Here is a 10614-nt window from a genome sequence, read left to right as displayed (position 1 = left end):
ATTTACTTTCACATAAACTCATTTAACTTCGGAGTTTTGTTGAGATCCAGTAAAATAAAAACTATTAGGGTTTAGGATAAATACTAACATGCATGGGCTCCATAAATATAACAAGAGCATATATTCGACAAATTGGACAGAAATTAATTAATCACATTACAATAGGGCCAAAAAGTTTGTTACAAACATATCCATCCATTTCCTTGTCCCTCCAACAACCATGAATATAAGAAATTGAATATTAAAGTGAAAGCAACCTACTACACATATATTTGTGTGTAATGGATGGTACTGGATTGGTTTGGATAAATTATTGTAGATAAACAGTAAATTACATGATATATTGTTCTACGTATTATTTTTTATATGTCCTCTTCTGTCGACGTAGATTTATGAAAAACAAATCTATGTAGATATAATGCATTGCGATCATGCTCCAAATTCATTGAAAGTTGCTCGCTATAGCAATAGAAAATAAATTCTCTCATAAAATAATCTAAAAGGATCAATGTGGACGGATCATTTTGTTCTAAAACTAATTTTGGGAGAGTTGTATGGTTTTTTCCGACGAAGCCGGTAACTATGCTAGAAGTTTCGTTCGTAAAATACCGGATGTGACTAGCCCTTCGACTGCTAAGTTTCTTGCAGCTCCTGATGCTGCGCAGATGGCTTTTGGCAGTAAGTTTCCGCAAGTGGTCCTTGAGAATGATGCTCTTCAAGTTGTTCAACTTCAGAACCTGGACAGCATGCAGATGTGTTCTACTCCATTGGGCTTGATTGTGGAGGATATCAAGTCTCTTTTGCAGAACTTCGGAGATGTCCGTGTATGTCATATTTGTAAAAACATCAATGTTATGGAGTATAGATTGGCCAAATTAGCCTAATTTTAATTCTTGTTAATTTGAGGAGCCCTTAACGTGATCAAGGATGCCTTTATTCACGTTAATAAAATTGCTATCGTTCACTTTAAAAAAGAGCTGCTCAAATAATGTTCATCCAAATATTGCGTTATCTTGAAATGGTCAGTTCCTAACAGTTATTATCTGAACCCGATTGGAAAGCAATTTTAAGATCCAATTATCTGCTTTGACCAATCAACGTGTGGATTAATATGTGTTAAGTGGATGACATGTGAAGAGCGAAAGCTTCCAATTGATGTATCATTTGCTTACATGACCCGCTGAATTATATAGTGACACGTTTTGGCGACTTGTGCAAGAGTGGCTGCTGCAGAAGCATTGGGCAACGACTAGTACAAATAGATCCAAAATTACAGAAGAATAGAAAGAAAAAAACATGTAAATTAAGACAAATACATCAATATTATATATCCTTAGAATATCCCACCCACTTGATTAATGTAACCCCACACAAATTATAGTGCCTTAATTGGAATTGTAACTGTCACGGTAAATAAAGTTTTTATTTTTAACATATATTTTGAATTTAAATTACTCCCTTTTCTTGTATTGTTTAGAGTAATAATGTTACTTACATTAAAATATAAATATATATATATATATATATATATATATATAATGATGGACATGTGGTAGTAAAATTCAGTTATCTTCGGTCTCGACAAAATTATACCTATGAAACAAAGTAACACATTTGATCAAGGCCAAAGCCTCACGCATCCACAAGGTGGGAGGTTGGGAATGGACCTCTGATGTAAGTCAGTTTATCTTAAAAGAATTAGTGTTTTGGGTTTGTATGCGTATCAAAAGTTTACCAAAAATTGGTTGAGATGGGGTATTTATAGGAAGGTGGTGGTTCTAGCTGTAGAATGTTGCCCTACACGTGGCGGCTTCCCATTAGCAAAAGTGAGTTATTTGTAGATGAATGAGGAAAGAATAATCTCAAAAATATTAATTATGAGCTAACATCTTCAGATGATGATGGTAGTATGATTGAGTGTGTTGAGGATTCCTCACTTGTGTTAGTTGGTCTTCAATTAAGAGAGTATTAAAGATACAATTCTTATCTTTAATGCTTTTGACTTTTCTCTCTTGCTAGGATAGAAAGTTTGGTGGTGTCATAATTTGTTGCTCAAGCCTCCAATATTAAACTCATGCGCGAGGGAATATTTGTAAGGCTTGCCTATTTAATGAGGCATTCTTGTCTTTTTAGAAAAAAATTAAGTGTCGTTCCTAAGATTACTTATATAATAAAATTAAACAAATACTTGAATCTATTTTAATTCATTAAAAAATTAAAAAAAATTAAAAGATTGCCAATAAACGCTGCCTAGTTTAATAAGAAGAAATCATAATTCTTTAAATTGGATTTTAATAAAGATAAATAGAAAAATAAACCCCAATTACGTGACCTTTTATGATCAGATTTCATGTACATGTGTTCCCACACAAGGAAGAAGAAAATTCATATGCATATTTAACGCGTGGAAAGCTTCGTCTACGATTTTTCTTGTTTTTAGTATGTCGCATGCATTGCCATTCTACTCAAATAAACTTTTTATTTATTAATATACCCTAAAACTAGGAGAAATTGATTTATTGCGCCTGGAATACCGGTTGTTAAGTCTTAGGTTTATTGTTTGGCTTTCCTTGTTAAATCTTGTAATTGCTACCACACATGCTCATAGCTTAGAGTTAGGGTGCAATGCTAATCTGGAATTACTTTTGGGGATTGATCCTGTCAAAGCCCTAGTCATCTTCACTATAAAAGGGTTTGTATCATACTGTTTGGACCTAAAATGTTACTTTGGGCCGAGCCCAGAGTAATTCTCAGCCCAATGGCGTTTATTTAAAGTCTTGTCATGGGTCGGTCCTGTCAAGGTTGGCCGAATCCTGCTACAAAGAGGATTATTTCGGATAAAGATGAAGTAGTCGAATCCTGGTATAATAAGGGGTCTCAAAGCTAAAGTACTTGGGATTAGGAGATGAACTTGGATTGTTTGAAGGTTTGGTTCAGAATCCTATGGAGATTAGGATTGGTCGAAGTTTAATCGGATTGGGTTGAGGAGTCCTAATCCAAGTATATCTCTAGTTCGGCCAGAAGTATGTTCGTTGCTATAAATACAAAACACTGTGCATCATTTGAGGCTCTCTCCAATTCAACACACAAACTGCCATGTGCAAACTCTCGCTCTACGCGAAACCTCTCAACAACCTTGATATTTTTTATTTTCCTTTTTCCGCCAACACATATTCAATTTGGATAAACAGCACTGTGAAGGCAACCGGTGAACATTTTCAGTTTGGATAAACAACAATGTTACCGTAGAATCAGCCGACAGCAGAGCACCTTCATTTTGGATAAACAGTACTACGTCGAGGTCGACTGGTTATCTATCAAAGTCTCGATCGAGAAGGATTGTCGAGTCCTTATTGGCAGAGGTCATTTCATTAGCCTTCTCGGCGAAGTGAGATGTTACAGGTTACTATATTCGGCACATTAAAAGCCGAATTTGATATTGAACTTCGCAGAACTAGCAGCCTTGTCTTCAGGCTCTAGAACCTGAATGCCAAGACGTGTTCATTCCTCGGTCGCAATTGCAAGATTAAGAAGTCAGCAGCCCGCCCAACACGACATCAACACATTTTACTCATCGGCCGAGCTCGGCAGACGAGTTGGCATTCCCCATACATAACCGAAGGACGTCGTAGTTAGCTTATTAATTACTCGACCTGCGTGCCACGTATGTCACATCCCGACCCGGAGCGGATCACTTCCCGGGCCCGCTCTACCACCGTAGCACGATATTATCCGCTTTGGGCTTACCATTCCCTCACGGTTTTGTTTTTGGGAATTCACGAGCAACTTCCCAGTGGGTTACCCATCCTGGGAGTGCTTTAGCCCTCTTCTTGCTTAACTTTGAAGTTCCTACGGAACCTGAAACCAGTGAGCTCCCAAAAGGCCTCGTGCTAGGTAAAGATGGGAATATACATATAAGGATCACTCCCCTGGGCGATGTGGGATGTTACAATCCACCCCCCTTAGGGGCCCGACGTCCTCGTCGGCACACCACGGCCAGGGTAAGGCTCTGATACCAATTGACACACCCCGGCCCAGGGCGGATCACTTCCCCGGCCCGCTCTACCACCGTAGCACGATATTGTCCGCTTTAGGCTTACCATTCCCTCACGGTTTTGTTTTTGGGAACTCACGAGCAACTTCTCAGTGGGTCACCCATCATGGGAGTGCTTTAGCCCCTTTCTCACTTAACTTCGAAGTTCCTACGGAACCCGAAGCTAGTGAATTCCCAAAAGGCCTCGTGCTAGGTAAGGATGAGAATATACATATAAGGATTACTCCCCTGGGCAATGTGGGATGTTACAACGTAGGCTTGGTAGTTTTTAGGGTCAACACATACATTTGCATATGCATGTCAAACTTATTTTTTCATATTCATTTCGTCTAGTGTAGTTGTCTAGTCAGAATTTTCGTTTGTTTTGCAGCTGTTTGGCACGTAAATTAAGAAAGCCCATATGGGCCAACAGACATCTTTTTCCGTGCATGGATTTCTCACCCTTGATTTGGGAAGGTCTCTTTGGCTTGTGACACGTGTCTCGTTGTCCCTCGGGTCTGAAACATCCAACTTCCATTAAAAGGGTTTCCAAGGTCTCATTTGTTCTTTGGTTAGGATTTTCACATGTTAATAAAAGAATGCATTTAGCATAGAGCTACCTCTTAAGCTTCCAAACTGAAACTTTAGCCACAAAACCATTTCATGCACAAATACCCAATCACTACATATTAGGGTTGCATTGTATTCATGGTTTTGCATTAAGTTCTTAGTCTAATGTTCAATGTTTCATATCTTTCTTAGACTAAGCATTTGGCTTCATGTTAGGTTCTTCTTTAACTGTTTGACTAGAGAACCTGACTAGTCGTTGAATCCTCATTTCATGAGCACATCATAACATCACATCATTTCATTGATCGTGTTGATCTCAATGCCACAAAGTGATGAGCTCAGGAGGAGCTGGCACTTTGTGAAGACTGAAGGAGTCTGTCTCGTGTAAGGCAAGGTTGCACAAAGGTAAAGTTGCTCTATAGATAGGGATCTAAGAATTGAGTTTGTTTGTACCATACTTGACCAATCCTAAAACTACCGAGCATCGGTCAACGTTATACCGCCAAGGACTCAGAAGAGTTTCCCTCCAACCAGGAGGTCAATCACAGCGCGACACATGTCGACATCAAAAGCCAATCATAGCGCGACACGTGTTAACATCAGAATCTAATCACAACACGACACGTGTCAATGTCAGAACATAGTTAGAAACTATTTTCTATAAAAGGAGATCATTCTCCCACAATATTTGCTAATGTCATTTGTACTAAATCATTCACTAGTACTCACTAAAGGAGAGTTTGAACCTATGTACTTGTGTAAACCTTTCACAATTAATGAGAATAGGGGTGGGCAAACGGTTCATGGACTCGCGGGGTAGGCCGGTTCTTTGTGGATCAGGGCGGGTCCAAAAATTAAAAATACAAAACGGGGCAGGCTAGGCCTGTTTCTTAAAAATAACAGGGCAAGCCGATTCCAAAAATTAGAAAAAATGGCCCTTGGCCCGGACCGTTCATTGCATTTGTGATCTGCCCTTTATTATTACCCATGTACAAACTCTCTTTTGTTCTCACTCTCAGGCCCAATGCACACTCAAGCCCCCACCTTCTCTCTATCCCGGGTTGCCACCCAACTCTCCCCGCACCCTATTTCTCTTATTCTCACTCTCAGACCTCAATCTCGATCTCATCCCTCTCGATCTCATACCCCAATCTCAATCTCTGATTCTCAAAACATGTGTAAATGTTGAATCTGTGCAAATGCTGAATTGAATATGTGCAAAACTATGCAAATGTTGAATTTGTGCAAAATCGCAAATGTTACGGTTTTTTTTTTATTTTTTTTATAATATATTTAACAAAAAAAAACCTAGGACCCGTGGACCTGGCCGGAATCGGCCCGTTTCAACTGGGCCGGATTAGGTCCGGTTCCTATATTACAAATTGTTATCCCCGGCCCGACCCATTTCCTATTCACACAGGTCCGGTCCGGTCCCTCCAAAAATGGGCTCGACTCGTGCCCACCCCTAAATGAGAACTCCACTACTCCGTAGACGTAGCCAATCTGGGTGAATCACGTACATCTTGTGTTTGCTTCCCTGTCTCTATCCATTTACATACTTATCCACACTAGTGACCGGATCAACCTAGCGAAGGTCACAAACTTGACATTTTCTATTGTACCAAAGTCCTCGCCGATTTTGTGCATCAACATTTGGCACCGTCTGCTACATGGTTTGTATCGCACTTGACCAAGCCTGAAACTACAAGTAAGCTTCAAGTGAAATTGATACATTACCTTATGCATCTCCACCAGTTAAAGATACCACCCCTGGATGGAGGAAAAGTACTTTCAGAGAATATGCCACATCTACCTATGAGACAAATAAGGCAAGTCAAAACGATACCACACTTTGGTACTTAGAAGTTTCGTGATTACTCAGTGGCTTAGATCTTGCAAGTCCTTAACCGAGGAGCTTCCCTCACTCGGGAACTTAGGGGAGCACTGTTTGTACCATACTTGACCAATCCCGAAACTACTGAACACCGGTCAACGTTATACCGTCAAGGACCCAGAAGAGTTTCCCTCAAACCAGAGGGCCAATCACAGCGCGACATGTGTCGACATCAGAAGCCAATCATAGCGCAACACGTGTCAACATCAGAAGTCAATCATAACACGACATGTGTTAATGTCAGAACAAAGCTAGAAACTCTTTTCTATAAAAGAAGATCATTTTTCCACAATATTTCCTAATGTCATTAGTACTAAATCATTCACCAGTACTCACTAAAGAAGAGCTTGAACCTATATACTTGTGTAAACCCTTCACAATTAATGAGAACTCTTCTACTCCGTGGACGTAACCAATCTGGGTGAACCACATACATCTTATGTTTGATTCCCTATCTCTATCTATTTACATATTTATCCACACTAGTGACCGAAGCAACCTAGCGAAGGTCACAAACTTGACACTTTCTATTGTACCAAAGTCCTCGCCGATTTTGTGCATCAACAGAGTTTGTGTGGTCTTTGTATGAACATTGTTTACACTAATGGATTGGACTCAGTGGAGAGTCCTCGGTTTTTTACCCATAGGTGGGTTTTTTCCGGCCAAAAACTTCCTTGTGTGTCAATACTTTGCAAAGTTACGTTTATGTCCAAATAATCATTGTTAGAGATAAACTTTGTAGGGTGTGTTAGTATTAACACTTTGTTAACTAAGTAAACTTAACTCAAGAACAAAAGCTACAACAATAAATGGAGATCATTTGTCTTGCTTTAGCAGTATCAGTTTACTTGGTTTATATGCTTGTGGATATCTAACAACCTGTACTTAGTTGACTAGTTCATCTGACTAGTCAGTATAGTTGCTTCTAAGTTTTTATTGTAGGGTATTCCACTTGGTACCAATTTCACGAGCGGTACACCACGTGTTATTATATAAGTGGAGAAAAGTTCTATTTTTTGAGTTATTACACAAATATCTCACTACTTGTACAGTGACACGTGGTGTATTATTCCATGTTTTGAGCACATTGAAAAATTATCTCCAAAACTTGTATACTAGGTCAAGATCTATTTTTTCAATGTAGATACTAGATCCTTGGCATCAAAGTCAAGCACCATAGAGAAGTTATAACTCGATTTTTATTCTCATGGTCAAGCATGACTTGGAGATGGAAAGGTCCGAGTGTTTTTTATTGCATACGAAAAAAGATTGACTACTTGGGAGGTATCGGTTTTATATTAACCGCGTTTCGGAACTCGGAACGGAAGCTTCATATATGCCTAGTACTGGTAGCAGTGGAATATGCACGATTATTTCATAACCTAAGCTTCAAGAAATGTAACGTGCAGGAGTTGTGAGCTAGCTAGGGTTCTGGGTTTGAATAATTCAACTACTTATTAATTAGGTTGTATTAAAGTGAGTTAGCCAGGGAACGAAGGGCCATGCGGCTTTTGATGGAATGGTGAGTTAGGAGAAATATCTCAATGTGCTGAAATAAGATTTGATATGTTAGGTGTAATAATACAATTAATTATAATTCAAATTTATAACTAATTATATTATTACACTTAACATATTGAACCGTCTTTCTAAACCACTGAAAAATCTCTCGTCAATTGGCTGCTAGTCGTGTAATATTATAAAGCTGTGTGGGTTATGGGTTCTTTTGCTTTTTCCACCAACTTATATAAATATAATGTGCACATGTATTTTAAATTCTATTGGTCTTCTCAATCAATCATACAATTTATAGATGCACACATATAAATTCTATTGGTCTTCTCAATCAATCTTATTTAATAATCGCTAAGTCTATTCTTGACGTATGTGCATACGTAATAATGTTATATATACATGCTAATTTGATTCATCCTACACAAATTCTATTATGTTTTAATTTATTTTTGAGAATTTTAACGAAAAGCTCCCTATACTGTTTAATTTAATGAAAAATCATATTTTTAAACTAAAAAGTCAATCCTGGTACTATTCACTTTACCTTTTATTTTGTCCTTATCGTTAAAATTCAAAGTTTTTAAGCTCTTTTCATTGGTTTTCCGTTTATTTTATACTTCAAATTTTTACCGTTAAAAGGAAAACTAATGAAATGGCTTGAAAACTTTGAATTTTAACGATAAAGACAAAATAAAGTGTAAAATGAATAATACCAAGATTGATTTTTTAGTGTAAAAATATGATTTTTCATTAAAATAAATAGTACCGAGAACTTTTCGTTAAAGTTCCCTAAATTTTAATCAATGATAAGAAATTTCAATATACAAAATAGCCTGAAAGATACTACAAATTTTCCATTTATCATACTTGAGATTATGCTAATTAGTTAATGTTCCATTGTGTGGAACGTGGAACAAAGTGGACGCGACTTGCATGTGAAAATAGAAGCAGCTCAATTTCTAATGTGATGTGCTTGTCGAGCTGATGTTGTTATATCATGCTACGTGTGGTTTGGCAACCTTTCGTGCCACGCTTGGATGTCTAGAAGGGAAGACTTTTTAGAAGGCTTGGATTGACAAAAGAAAACAAAACCAACTAATTCAATTTATTTTCCTAAATCAAATCGCTCAAGACATGCTCTATTCAGAATCTCTTAAAAGTAAGTTCAATTTGAACTCGGTGATACCTATATGTTTTGTCCTAAATAAGGATAAATAAAGTGTTATATTTCATTAGGTTTAGGGGTTAATTGTTGTGCAAATGATGTTAATTAAGATTGAGTACAAATTTCGGATGACAACTGACTATACACCATCCAAATTTGAAGGACATGCTGGTAAAAGAAAATGTATCACTCTTCCAATCCCATGTATAACCCCGAAAACTCTCTAGTGCTTCGCATTATAATTTTATATTTTAAAAATTTTAATCGTTATATTTTGATCCTTGTATATTTGACAAAAAATTAAGATGTAACGGTCAAAACTTCGAAATATACTAAAATAACTTGTATTACGTCTAGAATGAAATCATGAAAGTGTCAATATCAGGAACAATATCCATCCAAATTCACAGGTAGAAATTTTTTTGTTGTTGAAGTGGAGTTCCATTTGTTTGATCGAAGGACTTTCATAAGGATTAAGGTGACCTACCAAACATCATCCAAGGCAGAAGGTCTTTTGTGGCGTTACACATCCACCAACCATGCATGGACAAATATGGCAACTTCCGTAAATGGGCACTCTTGAATTTGAACAAGTGTAGAAACCCTAGAGGCCAAGTTTATTTTATCTTATAAATCTTTTTGAGTAATGCTAAATTTGTAGACAAGATTTTGCAAACTAAATGATATGGAAGTTGATAACTGAATTATTACTTAATCGTTAATAAACGTGTTCATTCTTATTAGTGACACATCATTTAGTTTTGCAAATTTTATCTCTAAATTTAGTCATTCTGGTATTGCCTAATTTTTTTTTATACATGTTACAACATTGGCTCAAGCACGATTTAAATAATCATATTGTATAAAAATGTTTATGTCATGTAACGTAAGGGGGAGAGTTGACATTAATGGATGGAAAATAATTGGTGGAGCTGGTTAATTATACACTTGTTCAGCTCAGTTGCTTGTTTGGGATTGTTTATAGGGGTCAGTAGATTATACAAATGGGGGAAGCAAGCCAAAGTAGTAAGTAGAAAGTTGCTTTCATATTACGATTAGATATTATATTGGTCATTATTTTTTTATTAATTGTTATTTATCCTTTCTTTCATGACTGATTAATTGATTGAAATAGAGGATGATAGATTATTGGTAGTTAATTAGTTATATCCACTATGAGGCGATCTGGTGGTTAGAAACGAATTCTATGTTTGTATTTCATATAGTACGTTCTGTTTTTTATTCTTGATGCATATGAATCACACGATAGTAGTTAGGGGAGACTAAAAAACCTCTTTGAATCTTCCCGATTCCTAAAAAAGTAAATTGCAATGGTGAAACCACAACTAATCCCTTTTTGAAAAAAATAGTTATCTTCCCACCCTCCCCTCAACTCAAGTTATCTTCATACATGCGATAAGCAAAATTAACTTGGTC

Source organism: Malus sylvestris, chromosome 13 (genome assembly GCF_916048215.2).
Source record: "Malus sylvestris chromosome 13, drMalSylv7.2, whole genome shotgun sequence".
NCBI classification, from domain to species: domain Eukaryota; kingdom Viridiplantae; phylum Streptophyta; class Magnoliopsida; order Rosales; family Rosaceae; genus Malus; species Malus sylvestris.
This window is presented reverse-complemented; position numbering follows the sequence as displayed.